General features: G+C 42.8%; 1 long non-coding RNA gene across 1 annotated transcript; it reads left to right on the forward strand.

The window, feature by feature from the left end:
• The first annotated feature begins 506 nt into the window (after positions 1-506).
• LOC140648962 (uncharacterized) lies at positions 507-7913 on the forward strand. Its single transcript, XR_012041422.1, has 4 exons — positions 507-610; positions 1152-1394; positions 5392-5592; positions 6001-7913. It is a non-coding gene; the product is annotated as an uncharacterized lncRNA (long non-coding RNA).
• Positions 7914-20598: the final 12685 nt, after the last annotated feature.

The following is a 20598-nucleotide window of genomic DNA, read 5'->3' on the forward strand; positions in this document are numbered from 1 at the left end:
GTGAGAGGCAGTCCAAACACAGCCCACAGCAAGTCCTGGAGATAGCCAGCAAGGTTAAGGCTTTTTCCTTGCCCATTTTGTCTTTGAATCAGTGCCGCCTTCTGAGATCTTCATCAGCTCTTTTACTGCTTTCAATTTTTTTTTTTTACTTGGTATGTTCATTCTTATTTACAATTTGTGAGTAACATTTTAGAATTTGCGTTTAGAATTGTATTTTAAAATATAATGTAAAACTGTATTAATTTTTTAGCCTTCTAAAGGTCAAATCTGGCAAATTTCCTGATTCTGCAGGTCAGGATGATCCCATAGTCTGCTTCCAAAAGCAAGGACATCCGTAATGATATACTTAAACCTCAGTTCATATTCCCCTATCACTAAGAATCGGTGCAGGCAAATCAGCACCAAAAGTCGTTTGAGGGCAATTGTGGACAAAGCTCAACCTTGTTTTAGCTCAGCTTGCTCAAAAGCCTTCTAATCCATTTTTTCAACAGTGCTCTGTCTTTACAGTTATCCAGAAAAGTGAAAATGTCTGCAGCAAACCATGAGAGCGCGGACAAAGCATCTGCCTTGGCAAGGCTGTCCTCCTGCAAATCAAGAGATGCACAAGAGGGTTAGAAAAAAGCTCCTTTCTCTTGAGCACTGCTGTGGGAGGGAAAACGTCTGGGACTGGAGAACAAGGAGGGCACGTGGAGGTTAATCCAGATGTGACAGAGCGGTGTTTGTGCTCTAGACAGTAAATGTCAGGTGGGAGACTTTCTCCATTCAAGAGCACAGAGATATTTCTGAGCAGTCTAGGTCCCAGTTCTGACATGTCGCAGGACACCAGTAATCTGGCAAGATTTAATTCAAAGCTGTGATTTTGGGAAGGAACAGAAGATGGGTAAGGAAAAAAAAACTATTCCCTGGGGAGAAATTACTATTTCTAAGGAGTCTTCTACTCCACATAGTGTTTAACATCAATGAGAATTTATGCACATGCACCAGTGGCTGACTAGACCCAAATCCACTAATTAAGAGTAAAAGCCTTGAGGTAATTATTACTCACAAAGATACTGAGTTGGTAACAGCTCTGACTTTCTAGCACCCATGATTCTGCTTTCAGTGGATAACTGTACCAGGGGCTTCACGCAAATAAATTTCTTTCCTTCCAGGCTGGACTGTGCAAGCCACAGCAGAGGACATCTTGCTGTTGTCACAAGGAAGTCACGAGGGGTTTCTTCAGAACTGGCAGTGGTGGTGGGATGTCTGACTGGATGCCCAGCTGCCACTTGTGCCTCTGGTGACCTCTCCCTTGGTCCTCGGTGCCGGGCTGCTGTCGCGGCAGCTGCACGCTCTCTTTGCCTCTGCAGGACGAGGCATACTTTGCCGAGCACGCTGCTGTTTCAGCTGAGGAGGTATTTCTGGTGATGAGTCATGCAGGATGTAGCAGATGGTGGGAAACGTGAAGCCGTGAAGACAATGCAATGCTGGTGGGACTGGGAGAGGAGACTGGGGCACTGAGGGTGGGCAGTGGAGATGGAGGGGAGGAGGAAGCAGACTGCAAAGCCACCAGCTTTGGCAGAGCCCGGTGGTGGTAGACTCTGCTGTGTTATGGGGCATGGCCAAGGTAACCATCAGTGTGCCTTCAGAGGGAGGGCTGGGAAGTGGCATGCAGCAACATGTGGGAATGTAAAATTTAAGAGGCAAGTCTAATCATTGTGTAGTTTAATAATAACGTGTGTTTCATGTAGCTGAAACATGACTGGAGCATGTGGCTTCTTGGAAACTTCCTTCTTGGAAACAAGAAGGCTTGTGGCGGTAGGGGATGGCTTCTGGCTGAACAGAGGCTGGAGAAGGACTGGTGGGAGGGCAGGTGGGGAACACGGAGGATGCAGATGTACTGGCACTCAGCAGGGACACAGTGGCTGTACTGGCATGGTGGCTCCCACTGCCTCTGATGGCCTTGGAGTAGATGGTGGAGTATTTTGGACTTCTTATTCTGGGCTAAATCCCTGACACTGTGCAGTTCTGAGGGGAGTTTGGAGTGCTTCAGTACTATACTGAAGGCTTTGGCTTTCGCAGGGGCAGTTTATTTTGCTTTTAGCTGTAATACTAACCAAAGAACTTGGGACCCCAATGAATCTGTGGGTTTCCACTCACATAACTAACAACCGTTTGAGTCATTTACTTCTCACATCCATTGCTTTTGTTTTTTTCAAAAAGGCTGCAGGATGTTTTTGCACTTTAAGCAAGGACTGGGACAGAAAATATATTTCTGTAAGGGTGAAGATGGCTCTTTCCATGCAGAGGGATTTATAAGCGGCATTCATATATTTTTTGATTAATAGATAGTGTTGCTGAAGTGTTAGCACTTAAGGCAGAGGTCAAGTCTCTGTTATTTTTCTGTCTTAGAGGTGAAAGCGGAGTGTATTGGCTTGCAGCATGTGTGTGATTTTTTTTTGTGTAGCTGTGGCAAATAATTGTGACCCCTGATTACTGGAGTGATTTAAAACTGCTCTTTGCTATGTTAACTTGAAGTTGTGAGCTACAAAGGTCTGCTGTGAATAGCATATGAATAGAAAAGAGACTCTGTTGGAACTCGCTATTATGTTTGAAGTTGGTAGAAACTAGAGATTGAAAAGACCCACTAGTTCACTGAATGAATTCATTGCACATGCAAGACAGAAACTCCTTGCGCAGTGATATCCTTCCTACATTTCTCAGGAAAAAGAAAACATGTTGAGATGTTTCTGGAGAAAATGCTTTGACACAATGCAATCCATTAGGATGTCTACATTTTGACCTGGTCTACCAGCTAGGTAATTTTTGCATCAAATTTGCAGTGTCAGTTGCAGAATGACTAAAAAGTTAAAGCTTCATGTAGAACAAAGATGATTTATTATGTATTTCTCTTTCTCACACTGAAAGGAAATGCTTTTCCATAGCTGTTGCAGTTCTGTTTTTCTCTGAAGAATTGTCTGTTTAGTCTAAACATAAATGTTATGAAAACGTAGGTGAAACACAAGGTTGATAATTTTTTTTACTTTTAAATATAAGTCCAACAAAACATTTTTAAACAACTGGCAACCTGCGATGTCTGAAATTCAGTAACGATAGGAGTAAAAGCTTGAAAGCAGTCAGTAAGGAAACAAAAAATTGGTGATATTTGGTGATTATCCCAAGCAAAAAGAAACAAAATAAACAAAGGCTGTGAAGAGTGACAAGCAAATTCCATGAGAAGAAATTTCAGTCGTCTAGTAATTGAACTTAATTTAACTAGACGCGTAGGCCAAGAAACCCTTTTCTTTTTTTTTTTTTAATGGACTTTCATGGGAAGTTGATAGAGTTCCTCAAAGGAATAGACTTGCTAGCTGCAATTTATGTATGGTACAGCCTACTTTTGTCTTTAGCTTATGAAATTTGGTCTAGTTTGTCATGACTACTTTCTTTGTTAAAAGGTAAAATGCACACTGGGCAAATGTTCTATGGCAATTTGCATAAAAAGTGATGACAAAGAGCAATTAATTCCTCATTATTATGCAGTGAAATGCTACTTTGCTCCTAAGTGACTGTAGAGGAGGGTTTTTTCTCTGTGTGTAAATCTGTTGCGGCATTGTTCTAAAAATAGTACTTAAGAGCCCTCTGCACTCTTTATAAATCAGGGTCTTTGACACTCCATTCGATTCTCCACAGAGAGATTTTTCTCACACATGCTGAACACTACAAGTATTGCCCCAAATGTTCATCACAATAATAAGCATCAGAATTTTGTTAGATAAAGCAAGATAGAGGAACTTAATATTTTGTCAAATTAGATCTCTATCCTTTTTATCTGGAGATCAGTATTCAAAGTACACTCAGATCACACACAAATAGAAACATATTCCTACCACACACAGCTAGTCTGTACAGAACAAAGAGTCAAGATACCGTTTTCTATGAAGGCTTGATTCTGAGTACAGATTTCATTACCGGCTCACCATAGGATAATGAAATTCCTTCAGGGCAAAGATGAGGTACATCAAAGAGGCAGCGTGGAGAGGCAGACTTTGTTAGTGCAAGCTCTGTCACCTGCATTACTGGTCCTTGCCTGCCTTTAATTTGTAAGGAAATGCTAGTAATTCAAACCCTTTTATTGGACCAACTTATATTTATATATATACATGCATACATGTATGTGTATATGCACACGCACACAGAAATACATGTTTTTCAAAATACAAAACCTTCTGGAAGTTGTGTGACTTCTTTGCAGCTGAAATGGAATGCAGAAAATAATTAATTTCTTGCTAGCAAAAATGACCCATGCAGGTCCTAAAAGCATCTTTGCATTTAGTAAATAAATGCTGTCTGCACCGTGTAGATGAATAACCCTCTATGCAACTTTGCTATTTTATTTCTGTAGCAATTCAAAGTGACTTTAGTGCTTATGGAAATGAGAGGCCAATGTTTGGTAAGACCAGGAGCTGCTGAAGACATGAATCACCAAAGCTTTCCCACAAAGCTTTGCCAATATGGGAACAAAAGGGTTGCCCTATAGAAACACATCACGAGTCTATCTAGTCCAGCATCGCGCCTCTGGCAGCGGCCAGTAACTGATGCTTCAGAGCAAATCAAAACCACAGCAAGCACCTAGCTAATTATGAGATGCTATGTGTAGAGGAAAAAAAGGTTGATCCTGACTCACAAGAGAGCAGTTTATGCCCTGAAGCGTGAGGTTTGATTTCCCTTGTATCCGTTTGCCTAACTCACACAGTTGCAAATACTATTTATGCTTAAAAGAGTTTCTAATCCTCTCTTGGATCCTAATCAACAATCTGCCTCAATAACCTGAGTTACCAGGAAGTTCTTGGGGCTGAGCACACACTGCGTGAAAGCTTTGTGCTTTGCGAGTTTAGGGAAAGTTTTCCAGCCTTGGCCTAACACCCACTGCCCTGAGGATCAGACCTAATTGTCTAGATGAAAAATACCCAAGCTACCACTCCCTTCCCCTTGAGTCCTCCCTAACTGAAGCAGTCAATTCTTTCCCACTCCCCACTTGCAAAACTATTGCTTTGGGTAGATTTCTTTCACTGGCACAGGGCAGTGGCTCCCACTTTCTATCCTTCTAGGAGGTTTGGACAGGTTCCTCTGTGTGTCTCACCTCAGTACGGGAGAGGTCTGCCTGCAGGCAGAGGCTGCTGCCTGGCCATGCTGCCTCCCACTGCTGCCAAGGAGAGGGCAGTGACAGGCAGAGGAACAGGGCAGAGGAGAGGGCCACGGAAGGCAGTAGTGGTGCCAGCTTCTTTCTGCTCTTCCAACATTTCCTCATGATGTAGCAGGAACTCTGCTTGGGCTACTCTGTGAAAACATGCAATGCCTGTGAGACTCCCTCTCATTTCCCAGCTTACTCCAGATTTTCTGCTCTCGCAGGCAAGAATGCAAGCAACGTTTTCAAATCACCCTTTGATGACCTTGAATGACCTTGACCATCACTGCAGAGTGATCCTGTCTCCATTACAGCAGAACGATAATCCTCTCTGCACTCTCCCCATTGAGTGTGGGTTTCTTCTATGTACATCACAAAATGGTTATTTAAATCCAGCACGTGGACCTTAACAGCAATACCAGAAGGTAAAGGAGATCCAAAAAAGACTTCACTACTCCCCATGGGGCCCAAGTGCTTAAGCCTCAAGGTGTGACCCTGAGCTCCTAAACAGAGAGGTGCCTCCTAAACAAAGAGGTGCCCAAACTCTGTAGGTTTTAATCTCAAAGCTTCGCCTTCACAACCTGAGGCTGTCATTGCTGCACAGCCGCAAACAAGCCTCAGTTTTGATGGTGGCAAGCAGGCCTGGTGCCTAAGGGTGTGCTTCTGAGACAGCTCCAAACAGCCCTCATGGGCACTGCTGCCATCCCATCCTTACCTCTGGCTGTGTTTTACCATCTCTCCCCTGCCACTTGCCCCTCGGGCAAGCACTGGTGTTTGTTTGACCACGCAGTAAGCCGGTTCTGGAGCTGAAGTGGCTGCACGTTTCTTTGCAGGATTAGTTTTCTGCTGACTTAACTTCCTGAACCAGCTGACCAGGAGACCAGACAAGACCAAGACTGACGCAAAGAGAGGAGTGGGAATGGGAGGCTGGGGACAGGGCAGAGCACCCCGGACTTGTGTGGACCCGCAGCCTCAAGAGTCCGGCTATGAGGCACCTCTGCCCCAGCCTGGCACCCCACAAGAAGGTGCTCTGCCTGCTCGATGCTCCTCAGCGTGGAGGCTCACCAACATCTGCCATGGGGCAGGGCCAGCAGCACCTCTGTGTTTTAGCGAGGGGCAATGCCGTAAGTCCAGGGAAGAGCGGCAGGTCGGTGGGGCAGGGAAGGGAGGAGCGGGGGGACAAGGTGGTCAGGTAGCGAGCTCAGACTGCAAAGAAAAAGTGATGAGTCTGGTGGCTCATGGCGGGCTGAGAGCCGAGAAGCTCTCGAGCCCTGTGAGCCTCTTTTGTGCAAGGCAGAGGCACTGGGCAAGTTGGGAACGCAGCGAGGGCTGGGAGCAAGCAGCCTGTACGAGCAGTGAGGATGGGCATATGCATGCTTTGCTGGATAAGGCCCATTTCCCTTCATGCTTTCACCATACCTAATGTCACCCATGGCTCTGTTTCCATCAGCTTTCCCAGGATCTCTTCAGCTGTCACTCCAGCTATGGCAAATAAGAACAAAACCCGAATCAGAGCCCTTGTTTAGCAATGATCTCCACACAGGGGATACAGCTGGCCAAATACAGAGGTCTGAAACTGCCTGTGGAGTGTTGGTCTGTTTATCTAGCATGGCTCATGCTATTTTATTTGCTTAAGTATCATTACCTGTGTCCTGGGAGAGGTGGGAGGGAGGCCTTCTGTGAGCTATACTGAATTTTCCTGAAACCACCAAGCGAAGAGAATGCCATTTCATGTCAAGAAACTGTTATTTCACCTACGCGCATGTTACGTTGTATTCTGCAGGCTACATTTTACATGCCTGGGGTGCATATGTGTGATCTATTGAAATCGCTCGCCATCTTCCATAATTTATGCTGCCCTTCAGTCTTAGCAGCATGCATAAACTTCAGCGACGTGTTGTCACTCCTCTCTAAATCATTGTGAAAAATCATCCAAGGAACAGCACCGGACCTGGGGCATTCTGTGTTTCGCCTGCTCTGCTTCCCAGACCAGGCTTTGAGGTGGCAGGATGACACAGCAGAAGAAAAATCACAGCCAGCAAGGTGTGAAATAACATCCCCGATAGTAAGAAATTAGAATGGATAATGTGTTAGCATGAACCTTGGCATGGCTGTTCAGCCTAGCAGTGTCATCCTGGGAGTGGCAGAGCCAAGGAGAACCCAGCTTTCCTGAAGGCAAATGTTCCCCCTTTTCTTCAGGCAGCCTTTTAATAAAACCTCTTGATGAGCAAATAGATGTAATGGAAATGGGAAGATGTGAGGGTTAACCTTTAAGTCACCAGGGGTTTAGCATTTACCATTGTCACGCAGGACTGTACCAAGATTATTTGTTTCCTATCGCTTAATCCATTTATAATGCAGCGTACTAATCCACGATTTGTCATTTGACCCATCACTCTGCTATGAGGAGCTTTGTCAAAAGCATTTTGAAAACCTGCTGACAATTCCCGCTTCCTTAATTCGCTGGGACTTTTTTGCAGGTTTGAGGGGAGAGAGCTGCAGCCCAGCTGGCCTGATCCTCCATGCCCAAATTAACCTCGTTCATGGTTGCACACAGTGGGCATCCTCAGCCCTGGGGTCGGCATTACCTGTGTTCATTTCTGACTCATATTTTGGAACAGGGAAATTCTTTCGTCTCGGGAAACACCCTTGTTTTTCAAAGCCGCATTACAGGCTCTTGCCAGTTGCTCTGTTCTGAAGTTTAGCTTCTTTTAACTTCTTCAGCTCTGGTTTTCTCAACTTGCTCCAGTACCTCTTCTTCAGAAATGTTTATCTTTATAATATCACACTCATCATTTCCATAAATTTCCAAATCCCCCACTACAGTGAAGACAAATGTAAATAATAAATTCAGCTTCTTGAAAATGTCTTAATCCTTGTTACTTGCATCCTTAATTCCTTAATGACCCGCAGGGCCTACAGAGACACACATGCAGCTTTATTTATCTTTAGTCTATTTGAATAATTATGTATTGTTTATCTTAATATCTTTGGCTATTTGCTCCCTCTCCTCCCTCTGAATTACTATCTATTTACAGTTTACTTGTGACTTGTGCTGAGCTGGTTTGGGCAGAATTTCCAACACGTCTGTGTGAAAGCTACCCCGGTGTTGTCCTGGAGGCAATGTCTCTGAAATTCACAGCACTACGCTCTTCTTTCCACTACAGCAACTCCTGCCTTGAAAAAGCCTTTAAGGCTCCGGAATTTCTTATAAAGGTTTCGCTTGCCTCGGTTCAGTATGAAAAGGTAGTATGATGTGATAATTCAGTGAGGCGTTTGATTTTTTAAATATTATTATCATTAGCAATGATATTAGCCAGGAGAGCAACTTTAACTTAAGTTTGTCAAATACTTTCCTCCTGTCAGCTGCTCATAAACTGCCCCATTTTAACCATTGCAGATGGTTTCTTCTATGCTCCGTGTCAAGCTCATCTACTAAATGTGGGGTTTTTAAGGAGTGGGGACTTTTGGAAGGGAGATGGGCTGGGAGGTGAGAGTGGGGCTGAATGAGGAGCTGGTGGGAAATACTGAGACTGCCTGACCCAAGGGCCACAGCTGAAATAAGGCACCTGCACCCACCAGCCTCTCTTGGCTGCCTGCGTGGGTGACTTACAGCATGCCCTCTTGGAGCTTGTGATTTGAACAAATGAGGCTCAGGACAAGACCACAAACTTAATTTATATGTCTGATGTGAACTAGCATTGAGCCAAACCTGTAACGATGCACGGCTAGTTCACTACCTTACCCAGCCTCCGATTCCAAGCAGTTTTCATTTTAACTTGTCACTGAGAAGGTCATGAGAGAAAAAAGCTTTTGACTAAGTTATCTTTGCCTTCTTCTTGTGGCTTTGGTACAAAATGGATTAATTAAAAAGGAGAGAAAAATAATCTCGTTTTTTCTCTTGTCATGAGAACCACCTGTGCTGTGTAAAGTAGAGAGAGAAAAGAAGTGACTGGTCTAAGTAGTGGATTATTTTATGTACTTAATGGGAAAAAAATGGCCAGCTCATTTCAAAGCAAACTATGCCTGCAGTACTTTAAAGGGAACTAGGAAGAAATAATAATTATATCTGAATTGGCTTAGGGCTAAATTCTATAGATGAATATGGGTGTGACTGGGCAAAATGTTGTCTTGATGTTAACCCAAAGGAAAAATGAACCTATCAAACCCAGATGCAGTTGCAAAAAGTGTTATGTGTGTTATTGTGTATCCATGCAAGGATATTTGATTTTTTTATTTTCTTAGCTGAGTATGCAAATTAGCCTACTCCTTATTAGCCTTTGTAGGAGCATATTCATATGAAAAAATATGACAATTTAATTTCAGTATTTCAGTCTTAAAGATCCAAAATGGCCAATGTAAATCTTAGCAGAGAAAAGAAAAAAAATAAATTAATGACTTGGGTATTTGTGGGTTTCGCTCTTAAGTAGATGGGAAAGTGAGTAAGGACCAAGGAAGGGAAAGACCAGTAAGCTTATCTTTATCTATGGAGTTAGTGATATCTTTAGGGCAGACGGGATTATGTTACTGATCAAGGCCAATAGCCACAGTCATAAAGAGTAATAAATAAGAAAGTTATTAAAGGGAGCTTATCATAGGAAAACTTTGATAAGTAGGGCATTATAGACAAATCAAGAAAGGACTAAAGGATAAACAGAGTCCAGTCCTATATGGTGGAAAAGAGAGCTCTGCTGCAGCTTTTAACTGCAGCAGTCCTGGTGTAACTGAAAAGCAATTTTTTTCAGCATCCAGAAAGGTATGAGTTAAAAATTTTTTCTCAACTGACAAGGGCTCAGCTAAACAGATCAAAAGGAGAAGGAAAACCAAAACACAAGCTCAGAAGTTGCCTTTGCCTTGTACCGGGAGTCAGAAAGTGTCAAAAGATGTGTCATATCTTAAAAGGCTAAATGAAAAGTTATAGTTCTTCAGTACATGAAGAAAGAAAAGCTTTATTGAAATAGTTTCTTTGTCGCATCCTATAAAAATATTATGAGGACAGCGTGTATAAAAGAGGAAGAAAAACAGAGGTTACTGGAAATTCATGTAAAGGTGAGTTTCTCTGTTTTATAGCATAACGAGAGAAAGCCGTTGCTCCCAATACTAGTGTTTCTAATTATCTGAGATTTTTTTTTTTTGTTATAGTTTCTAGACTTTTCTGCTAAAAACCTACGGCACTTCCTGAAAACACACTGTTTTGGACGTTACCAGAGTAGTTGGATAACCCATCCATCTTTCCTAACTCTGATTAACAAACAAGAATATTCATATTCTCCAGAAATGCGGGTTTTGAAGTCAAGGGCCAAGGTTTTCTTTGATGGATTTTGACATAGCGTCCACGAGTGGTGATGTACCAGCAGCTGCTCCTTCTGTGGCACCGTGCAAAGCACCCTCCACTGCCACGGGATGTGGTTGTGGCTGCAGAGCTGCCTGGATGCTCATCCACACTGGGGCTGCCACTGCTGATTCTGGACCTGTTTTCTGTCAAGCCAGACCTTGAAAAAGGCTGGAGAAAAAGGCTGAGAAAACAGGTTGGCACGTGGTGGTCCCAGAGAATCTTCCTGCCAGCTGCAAAAAGCTGAAGTTTCAGTAGTTCGAGCAGTTCGTGTTTCTGTCCCCCTCGCTGAGCTGATTCCTGCTGGGTGCCAGGTCTGGATGAAAGTGGTTGACGGAGTTGGCCTGTACATCACTTTTGTAAATCCTGGAGATTTTCTTACTCCACTCCTTGCCCCACTGGAAGTGCATGAGTAGGGCTGAGGGAGCTGAATGAAACTACCTTCAGTGCTTTTTCAGGGGCAAGCACTGAAATATTTTCCACTGAAGCACAAGTTACATGTGTGGGCTAGAATGTCAACACACAAAATTACCCTCAATTGATTTGAAACTTGGTGAAACTTTGAATGTGTGGCAAACAAGGGAAGTGGGAACCATTTAATCCTAAATATCCCACTTGAGTCTAACCCTTACTTCAAGAGGGTTTTGGATGCTACTGTTGAGGCCAAATTTGCTGAAGAACTGTGGTATTCAGCCTGAAAGTCATGGTGAGATGAAAACTGACCAAAGCGAGGGGGTACTCGGGTGCGTTTCTGAGCCTGTTCAGGGCTGCACTAACGCTGGTGAGGAGAACGGCCCTCGTCTTTGTGCATGGTGTGGCAGCCTCTCCCCTGCCAGCAGCCTCAGCAGCCACGTTGCACGATCAGAGCTGGGTGGATGAGAAGACTTACGGTGTTTCTTAGAAAGAGCCCAGGATTGCTACTAGAAGGACATGCAGAATTTGTAAGCTGCAGCAGCTTAAATTTGGATTGAATGCAAGCACAGTAAGGATTTTGGGGAGTTAGGACATAGGCGTCCTCAAGAATCCCAGCTCAGATACAGAATAGACCCTTTTCCTGACCTATGACCGGGCTGAAGATTTCTCAGTTCAGTTAAACAGGGAGGAATTCTGCCTTCACTTATATAAATTCTGCTTTCAAATTATTCATGGCTTTTTGCATTGCTTACTCACGGATACCAGTGCAAACTGGTCATAAGTCACTTCTGAAATGGGAATGATTTGTACCAGCCATACACCTGAGAAATGACTTTGCAGCCCACTGGAGACGCTGTCCCATCGACTTCACTAGGAGTTACGTGACTGTAACTGAGACTGTTGCTGACCCCAGATACCCTGATGGAGACCATCAATTTACCCCATTGGCTGCTACGCTTTATTTGTTTTTGCAGTGAAACTAGAAAATGGGATAGGCGTCTATAAAGCCATATCCAAAATATTGTGTTTCTCCTCTTTGTCTAAGCGCTGCAAGCTCTCCTTCTCTTCTTCTTCCCAGCCAAGGAAATACTGCTACAGTGCATAACCGAAACCAGGTATTTCTGCTATTTTTATGCTACAGATATGTACTCTGGGAATAATTGCTACATGTCCTTCTCTCAGCTGAAAACCAAGTAAAAGCAAACCTTAACCATAAGACTGGTAAATAACTAGCTATGATTTCTGTTAACAAAGCTTTTTTTCCCACACAGTGGAGAAGCAGCAGACTGGGAGTGTTGTTAGCAATATATTGTCTTCTCACTATTGTTAGAGTGGCATATCATCACCTCATTTTATTTCTTCCATCTGTTTCATGCCGGGTTTGCTATAATGCTACTTTGAGAATACTGCGATCGTTTGTTTGTATTGATATCAGAAATAAATATAAAATGTTTTTGAAGGCACCATAAGGATGGAGAGTTTGATGGGATTACGGTAAAAGAAAGCAAGCAAGCTGTGAACAGAGACACAGACTGCTGCAAGATACAGAATCTGTGGAAGAAATGAGGTAGAGGTTATTAGGGGAGAAGGAGAAGAAAGATGTTCTTGTGACTAGGGCACTGGACTGATACTAAAGAGGTCTGGTCTTTGTTCCTGGATGCATTATTGGATTCCTTTGCGACCTGTGACAAGTCACTTAATCTCTCATTGCCTCAGTTCTTCGCCAGTAAAATGGAAGTAAATAACATTTCTTTACCTCACCGATCTACTTCAGAGATAAATCCATTCAAAAGTTATGAAATACTCAGCTGTTAAAGTGATGAGCACAGGGGAAAATGAGTACATCAATGAATTCTAACTCTCTGCTTGTGATGAGTTTAGTGAGTCATTTCTCTGGCCAGTGAACCTGGTATGAAGACAAACGCTGGCTTTCTCCTAGTCAGAGAAACATCAATGACCAGTGTTTTGTGTGAAGTCATAACAAGGTCTGAGATACTTTTAATTATAATATGTCAGTAAAGAAAGAAAAAAAAGATTAAAACCCCTTTTTTCTTATTACATCAAGGAAGAAAAGACCCAAGAGAGGGAATGATAGATGTCCTAACTGCATAAAATGAAAGCTTGAATAGAGGAAATGTACAACTTTTCTATCACTGGGAAACTTTTAAAGATTAAAACATACATGAGCTTGACTTTTCACTGCCAGGTACCTTGCACAGTCAATTACATCCACTAATAGTGAGAATAAAATGCTTCACATGTAGCTGGTTGCATTTTGTATTCCCCTTGCACCTGTATAAATGACCACACAAGGCTCTAGGCATGGAGAATCCATTTCCCATAGATTTCCAGCATATCACAACCTGAGGGTGTTGCTTTATTCTTCAGTACCATGTTTGTCACCAAAGCTATAGAGATATGATGTAAATGCTATCAGTGAATCACACACAGAAAGCTTCCTAATCCTAGATAACTACTACATGATGCTCTATGTGTTTGGAACTGATAAGGAAATCTTTTAAATTTCCTATTATCTTTGATTAGATACGGGTTTCGGTTTTGATTTAGTGTTAGGCACCTACTGTGAGGAACAAAGGAGGTGTCACAGATAACGGAGAGATAATTGTTTTAAAAAGTGAGATCCCTAAGAGAATAAAAAGCAGGTTGTTGAATTTCTTCTCATTTTATTGATTATCCTTTCACTACGATTATCCGTCTGTGGAAACATATGCTTTCAAAGGAGGTAATCTTATCTGTGAGATGACTAACATGCATCTAAATTTTCCATTGTTACATACCAGTGACACGTCTTTAAACCAGACCCTTCCCCTGAATGTGTCAAACAGTGACTGGTTTTCCTTTAGGATGAGGACAAGCAGTTTTCTTTGAATCACTGTGTTCTTCCTTCATGGCTCACATGTTTGAAAATTATTTGCAGGCAGATGCTGACAATTTCTTGAAGAAACTTCATGGTTCATTACCTCCCTTTATGATAGCAGCAAAATAAATTGCTGTAAAGTCAGTTAATGTGATAGAAAATGTTCACATTTCCAATAATAATAATAATAAAAAAATCTCAATCCTGCTCTCTAAAGTCTTCCAAAATACTTCCCAAATCACCTCCCCTTCTGCATTTGCACGCAGATACTGAGTATTACTTTGTGCTAAGTAGAACAAAGGTTGCCTCTGAGATGCAAATACTGCTGGTTTATGATGCTGCTTAAAGAGATTCTTCAGGAAAAACAACGTGCATAATTTAGTGCGACTGCTGGATGAGCGGAGGAGAAACAAGGAATGGGGCTTGTTGCTTCTGCTATGTGTTGCTTGCTAGGTCCCTAACATGAGTTGGAATTGCAGCATTCAATGGAATATTGGTTGAATACATGCTCACATTTTCCCTAGAGAGGGATGGACATATATCATATAATAAGCATATAGCTACTGTGTATATTCTGGTGATAATAAAATGAGTACAGGCGGTACAGTAAGCAAGAAGAGCAGACTATCAGGCTTTCCCAAATTCCAGTGTCTTTGCCATACTTGATATTAGCACTATTTGGAAGTAGCTGTGCTGGTTTACGTTTTGCTGAATGGCCTGGTGGCCAGCTTTCCAAAGAGGCTTTAACTGAGTTGACTCTCATGTTCAGAGGGAAATAATAACAGAGGTGCTTTGGGGCTCGCCCCTGCCAGTCAGGAGGGCGATTTTCTCCAGGGCTAAGCTTGGATCCTGGACTGTGTTGGCACAGCCCTTGTGTATTATCACGGCTCATGGCTTTCAAAAGGGCAAAATGTGAGAAGGTGAACAAAAATAGGAAGCTGCAAATGGCGGGGGAGGGCGTTAACTAAAGTGGATTCTCTTGATCAGCACGGGAGATGCTGTACAAACGAAAGGGGGAAGGTGGTGTAGCCAAATGTGACCTGACCTAAGACAGGAAAATGCTTTTGAAAAATCAGTGCTAAAGAGCTTGCATGGGAGTCAAACAGATGATAACCCTCTATTTTGAATGATAAAGCAACAGATTCTGTAACTAACCATGGCTGCACCTAGGGCAGGTGGGTGGTTACGATCTCCGTAATGTATGTTTGTGTCGATAAAGCACGCAGGTAGCAAATCATAATCTCATAGCAAGCAAATAATTCTAAAGACAAGATTTGCATCCTAAAAGCGTGCCCTAAGCCAGAAGATAAGTCTTCCAAAGCCTGTATTTAACACATGTAGCACATGTTTAACTCTGGGCGATGTGATTTCACTTACAGTTGAAGCTAATACCACAGCTCAAGGTACGCAGAGATGAGCAGTGTTTCAAAGTGTGTACCACTGGACAGACTAACTATTTCAGATGGAAGGAAGAAGGGGTTTCTGGGGATTGGATGAAACCAGGACTTATATCCTGTTTCTTATTTTTCCATTAAGTCTGATCAGTAAGTAAAGGAATAGAATCGAAATGCAGACCTGTAAGTTCATCACTGAGATGAAATAAGACACTCAGCACGAAGGCACAAAGGCACGAGAAAGAAAGACAGGGAAGTAAAAGAGGAAGCAAAAGGCACAACTTCAGTAGAAAAATCCAAAGCATCAGAATGGCTGATTTCAGCTTCAGAGAGTCGCCCTGAGCATACATTAAACTGGGTTCAGCTGCTCTATGTACCATCAAATATTTCATATTAATAATTAACAAGTCACTGGCTGTCAGAGCAAGATTCAAATGGATGGAAGGGGAGTTTGGGTCACCTTCCCTAGGACCGAGAGTCTTAATGAAGGGATAGCTTTACTGCACTGTTGAGGAATGATGATATACTAGGCAGAAGGATTAAGGAATATACATCTTGAAGGCTCCCTCCATGCTTGCTCCCCCATAGGAGAGTATTTCATTTCCTCTTTTTATTTTTTTCCTTGATACACTGCCAATGTGTACAAATAAAGGGCTTGATCTTGCCTGCCAATGTGTGATGTACCCCAATGTACATCTCTGGAAAATTAGCTTGCATATATATGCAAACTCAACAGCAAAGGTGTTGTGTATCAGGGACATGACTGCATTCAATGGCTGTTATAAATCAGAGTGCTTGGTGTGTCTTTGCTGGACACATTCTCATTTATCAAGGTGATTTTTAAACCTGTGCCTAATTCCCATGCGTGAGAAATGGGAATTCATTGAAATCTCTTGCAATGCCTTGTTCTGGCTTTAGATTTTCTTCCCAACACTCCTGTTCACCTTCAAACCTACTTGAACATGAACATAAATGATAGACTACAAGGCACTGGGTTTATTGCCTTCCCATTGATCACTGATGGGCTGTTACAACTCCTGCCATCACATGAACAGCTCGAAATGGCACAGTCAAACCCCAAGTTTTCCTTGTTACTCTCGTGAAGTGGAGAAAGAGTTCAAAGAGACACCAGAAGGCCTTCACAGCCTTGGCTGAAGGACCACTAGTGACCACAGCTAAAGAGAACAGCCCCATGGGAAGCAGCAAGCAGGATTTAAGAGAGAAACTGAAGAAACAACAGTCTCTTCAAGATCAGCTGGAAATGTGTATGAAGTCAGGCTGCCACCTGACTTGCACCTCTGTCTTGGGATGAAAAACAAGCATAAAAGCTGTGCAGAATTACCTTTTTCCTAGTCCTACAGAAGGACAGACAGACACACTGGCAAACTCCGAAAGCCAAGAAGAAAAAGTGGCATATTTCAAAGAGCTAATTACAATTTCTTTCCCTTGGAGATTAATCCACTGACTGTAATTAAGCTCCCTCTATTTTTGAGATCTTGGCAAGATCTAAGAAAAGCGCGAGCGAGAGAGAGAGTGCCCTTGCTAGCCAAGCAGATTTTTTACTAAGTTCTATCAGCCCTAATTAATAGACCTTTGTGTAAGACCAACGAGAAATCAGATTTCCAATAGAGCTGAATCAAATGGCCTTGGCTACCTCTGCACACACAGTTTGTTAGGAGCCAGGCCACAGCCAGGATTTACACATTCAGAGGATGAAAAGGAGGCGTAGGGGGAAGGCAGGATGAGCAAGCTCCCCCCGCCCCAACTCCTTCTTCTCCTTTGCTGCTGCTTTGTTCTGTTTGTAATCTTACCAGATGGCTAAGGCAGCCTAGAGGAGAGATTGCCTGAAACAGGCAGGTGATGAGGCCAGCAGCAGGGACTCCGGCAGCAACTGAAGAAACTGATACAGCTCTCTAACCCTTGCTGCTAGCAAAGTGCTTTGTTATTCTTCTTTTGCTCGTGGCTACGTTGCATTTTGTGCCTTTCTGATGGCCAAGAAGGATGCTAGAAGCCAGATCCTCATCTGGCACAAGTGAGGACAGCATCACTAACATCTGTAGACTGTGGCTGATCTGTGCTAGCTGCAGATTTCTAGCTAGCCCTTAATTTCTATAGACCCCAGCTATGCTCTTCTCCATATGGCTTCTCCTATGAGTATGCAGGCATGCTCCTCTCAGAACAGGGAGGACCTAGCCCTTTCCCACAGCTGTACCTGGCAGACAACATGTTTTTCTTTCCAACCACACTAGGGTAATGCTACGGGCAAACAGTGGTGCAACAGAGACCGAACTGGGTCACAGAGAGCATTCAGAGATCCCCAGAAATCTTGAGAGAGAATATTGACTATGCCAACACCACCCTCAAGAGCAGACTTGACTGTTTTCCATATTGCAAGTCTATAAGTGCAGCCCCTGCCTGGGTTCAAGGTGTGCTCCCCGCAGCAGCTGCAGGGACCATGCTTGCCTCAGCTTGCTCCGTGGGCTAGGATGCTCCCAGGTGCATTCAAACAGGCCAAGGGCAAGCTATTTGCAAGGCAGCTGTATGGACTGAAAGTGGGTGGGATGCGGGGCAAATTATGTTCACTCTGGAGCTGGTTTTCAAAGCCACCAGGTCTGTTCATGTTCAGTGATCCTTTGTAATATAGATCAAAAACATGGCACTGCCAGGAAAGGTTGAAGCAGCTCATTCTCCATTTCCATTGCAGCTCCCAGCAATTTGGTGTGAAGAATTAGCCCTTTAAGAAAAAAACCAAACCTGTTGGGTATTTAATTCCATGCACTATATATTCTGACCTTATTCTCCTGAGAGGTAATAGTGAAAATCCTGTTGACTTGAATGGGAGCAGAATTGGGTCCTATTACTGCACTGATTAAGCTGTAAGAGCAGAACAAGGCTGACAGTGGTTTCCAGTTATTGTACAGTCAAAGGCCCAACTTTGTCAGTTCTTTGGTTTGTGGATCGTAATGACATAAATTAAAGTACATTTAAAGTTCTAGTACTCACCCACAATGAATTAAACAACAATAGAAAGCTTGTCTTCGTAGTTAAAAAAATAAACTGAAAGCCACAGAACAAAAGCTGAAATACCATAAAAATAAGGTAGGCATATTTTTCATGGCTAAGCTTATATGCAGTATAAATATATTTTGTCTGATTTTTTCTTTCTGAAGAATTAAGCATTGAATTAAAAAATGAAAGCAAAAATATTCTATTTCTTTTCTTAATCCTTATTATAATTATCTTTTAATCCTTTTAAAAACTTTTTTTGGAATAGGATCTTACTAGTATCAATTTCTCGCTCTATATCATTGTCAAACACTGCTAGGACTTTCTGTATATCTTTTAAAAGTGGAAGCACTTCTACTAGAAAAGTAGAAGAGTTTATTGGAACCAATAACTCTTGAAAAAAGATAAAGTTTGAACACAGACATCTCATATAGGAGGTTTTTCTCTGGGAGTTTGAGACCTTTCTTCGACAAATGCAGTGAGCAGGATGGGAAGAGCATTACCAGTTCTTTTGACCTCTTGTCACATGTCGTATTTGCTTCTTACCTGTGGTCTCCTTGAAGTGGGAGCTACCAGACCTTCTACAGAGGGAAGTTAAAGGTCTTAAGAAAAAGCTGACCATATTCCAAAAGGCCAGAAATAAGAAAGCTTTTCTGAAAAGTTTCCTCGATCTGGCCACTATTATGGCAAATCTTTCAAGCTTTGGCAGTGCAGTTAAGTTGCCCAGGGAACATGAGAAAAAGAAAGACTGGCAATTTGTCATGACCAGAAGCAGAAGAACTGGAATGTTATCGTCACATCTGGAGGTATCGAATCACCACCAGGTGCTGAATCAGACATCTGAATGAAGAACTGGCAAGAACCAACTGGAAGAGAGGACATGCAGGTGGTGGAGTAGGAAACTGAGAAATGCTGCTCGTCTCTAGCTGGGCAAACCTCAGAAAAGCCCATAAGGGCCTCCTGGCTGTTCCCAGTCAGGTCAGACGATGCAGACGGTCGTCTCTGCAATGCCAACCCGGAGGGGCTGGCAGTGCATATGGCTCTTGGAGGCACAGGTGGATCCCACAGCAGTTTTCTGCTTTCCAGAAGTGAAGGGCATCATCACAATAATAAAGGACACTCACGTGGGGCATCCCAGACTGGTATATTTGGTGGGGATCTACACTGATGACATGAGTTTCACCTAAGGCACTGTCCATTAAGGACATTGCTACTTTTTAGACTGTTACAGATCATGACCAGGCTCTCTGAAAGGTTATAGGCTACACTTTCAAGTGGTGAATTAAAGAGATGTTGGTGTTGGCGAGCATCTATTAAAGTGCATCTAATCTTACGTGCTCTTAATCTTTCTATATAATGTGCAGTAAAACTGCATTATCACGTGCACCTTTCTCTTGGGACACACCGACTAGACTCCTCTGGCCAGTAGCAACATTTCCTGTGTTGCCAGAAATGACGAATGATTTCTTAATGCAGAAGTGCTGTGGCTTCACTGCAGTCACAAAAGCAGATTAAATTAGTATTGACCTCCGTGCTGCAGTAGCCGCGTGGGTATCAGTAGAATGTATGACAGCTCCGCATACCAGTTCTCATTCTGCTTGAAGAAGATGAGATCATCACTGACCTAAAAATTGGCAGCTGCCCCTGCACCAGTGAAAGCAGCCTGGTTTCATTGACCTTGTAAAGAAAGTACCAACATCTATCACGTATATTTGGAACTTCAAAAGGGAGTTTTCCAAAAACTCAAACCTTTTGCTGGCATAACTGATTTGCAATGTGGGAAGCATTACCTCAAACTGAGGATTGTTTCATGCTATCCCACTGGCATCCCTCAGCCTTGGTTCTGCAGTAAGTCGGGGAAGTTGTGCTGCCGGAAAGATTTCCAGGCTGAAAGGATGGATGGACAATGAAGCTAACAACTGTAAATAATGCACAGTGATGTGGGGAGCTAAAGGAATCACTCACATAGCTTGGGATTAAATAGCTAAAGGCAGTAAGACAGTATTTTTGTCATATTAGGAATACAAAATTTGTAGGTCAGGTAAGGGTCCACTGCTGCTTGCAAATGGTGGATATGTAAATCAGATCTCAAAAAGGCAAACATTTTCAAAGATATTTTTGTGCTGTAGGTGGGGTGGAGCACGAGGATATGCCTGGTTCAGATGAAGTTATAGCCAGAAGTGGAAACCTTTAATGTACAAAAAAAAGTGCATGAAGCAGCATCTGCTAAAGATCAAAATTTTCAAATCAGCCTGTTCAGATTACGCATAGCTAAGAGGCTGAAAGGAGTGAGTCAGGGTGCTCAGAGCTTGAAAAAACTTGGATGCTTCGGCGAGGAGTGAGCAGTGTGATTGAGGGAAGTATAAGACCCTGATGAAGACCTTGGTCAAAATAATAGAACAGTGAA

This window comes from Ciconia boyciana, chromosome 3 (assembly GCF_034638445.1).
Source record: "Ciconia boyciana chromosome 3, ASM3463844v1, whole genome shotgun sequence".
Lineage (NCBI taxonomy): Eukaryota > Metazoa > Chordata > Aves > Ciconiiformes > Ciconiidae > Ciconia > Ciconia boyciana.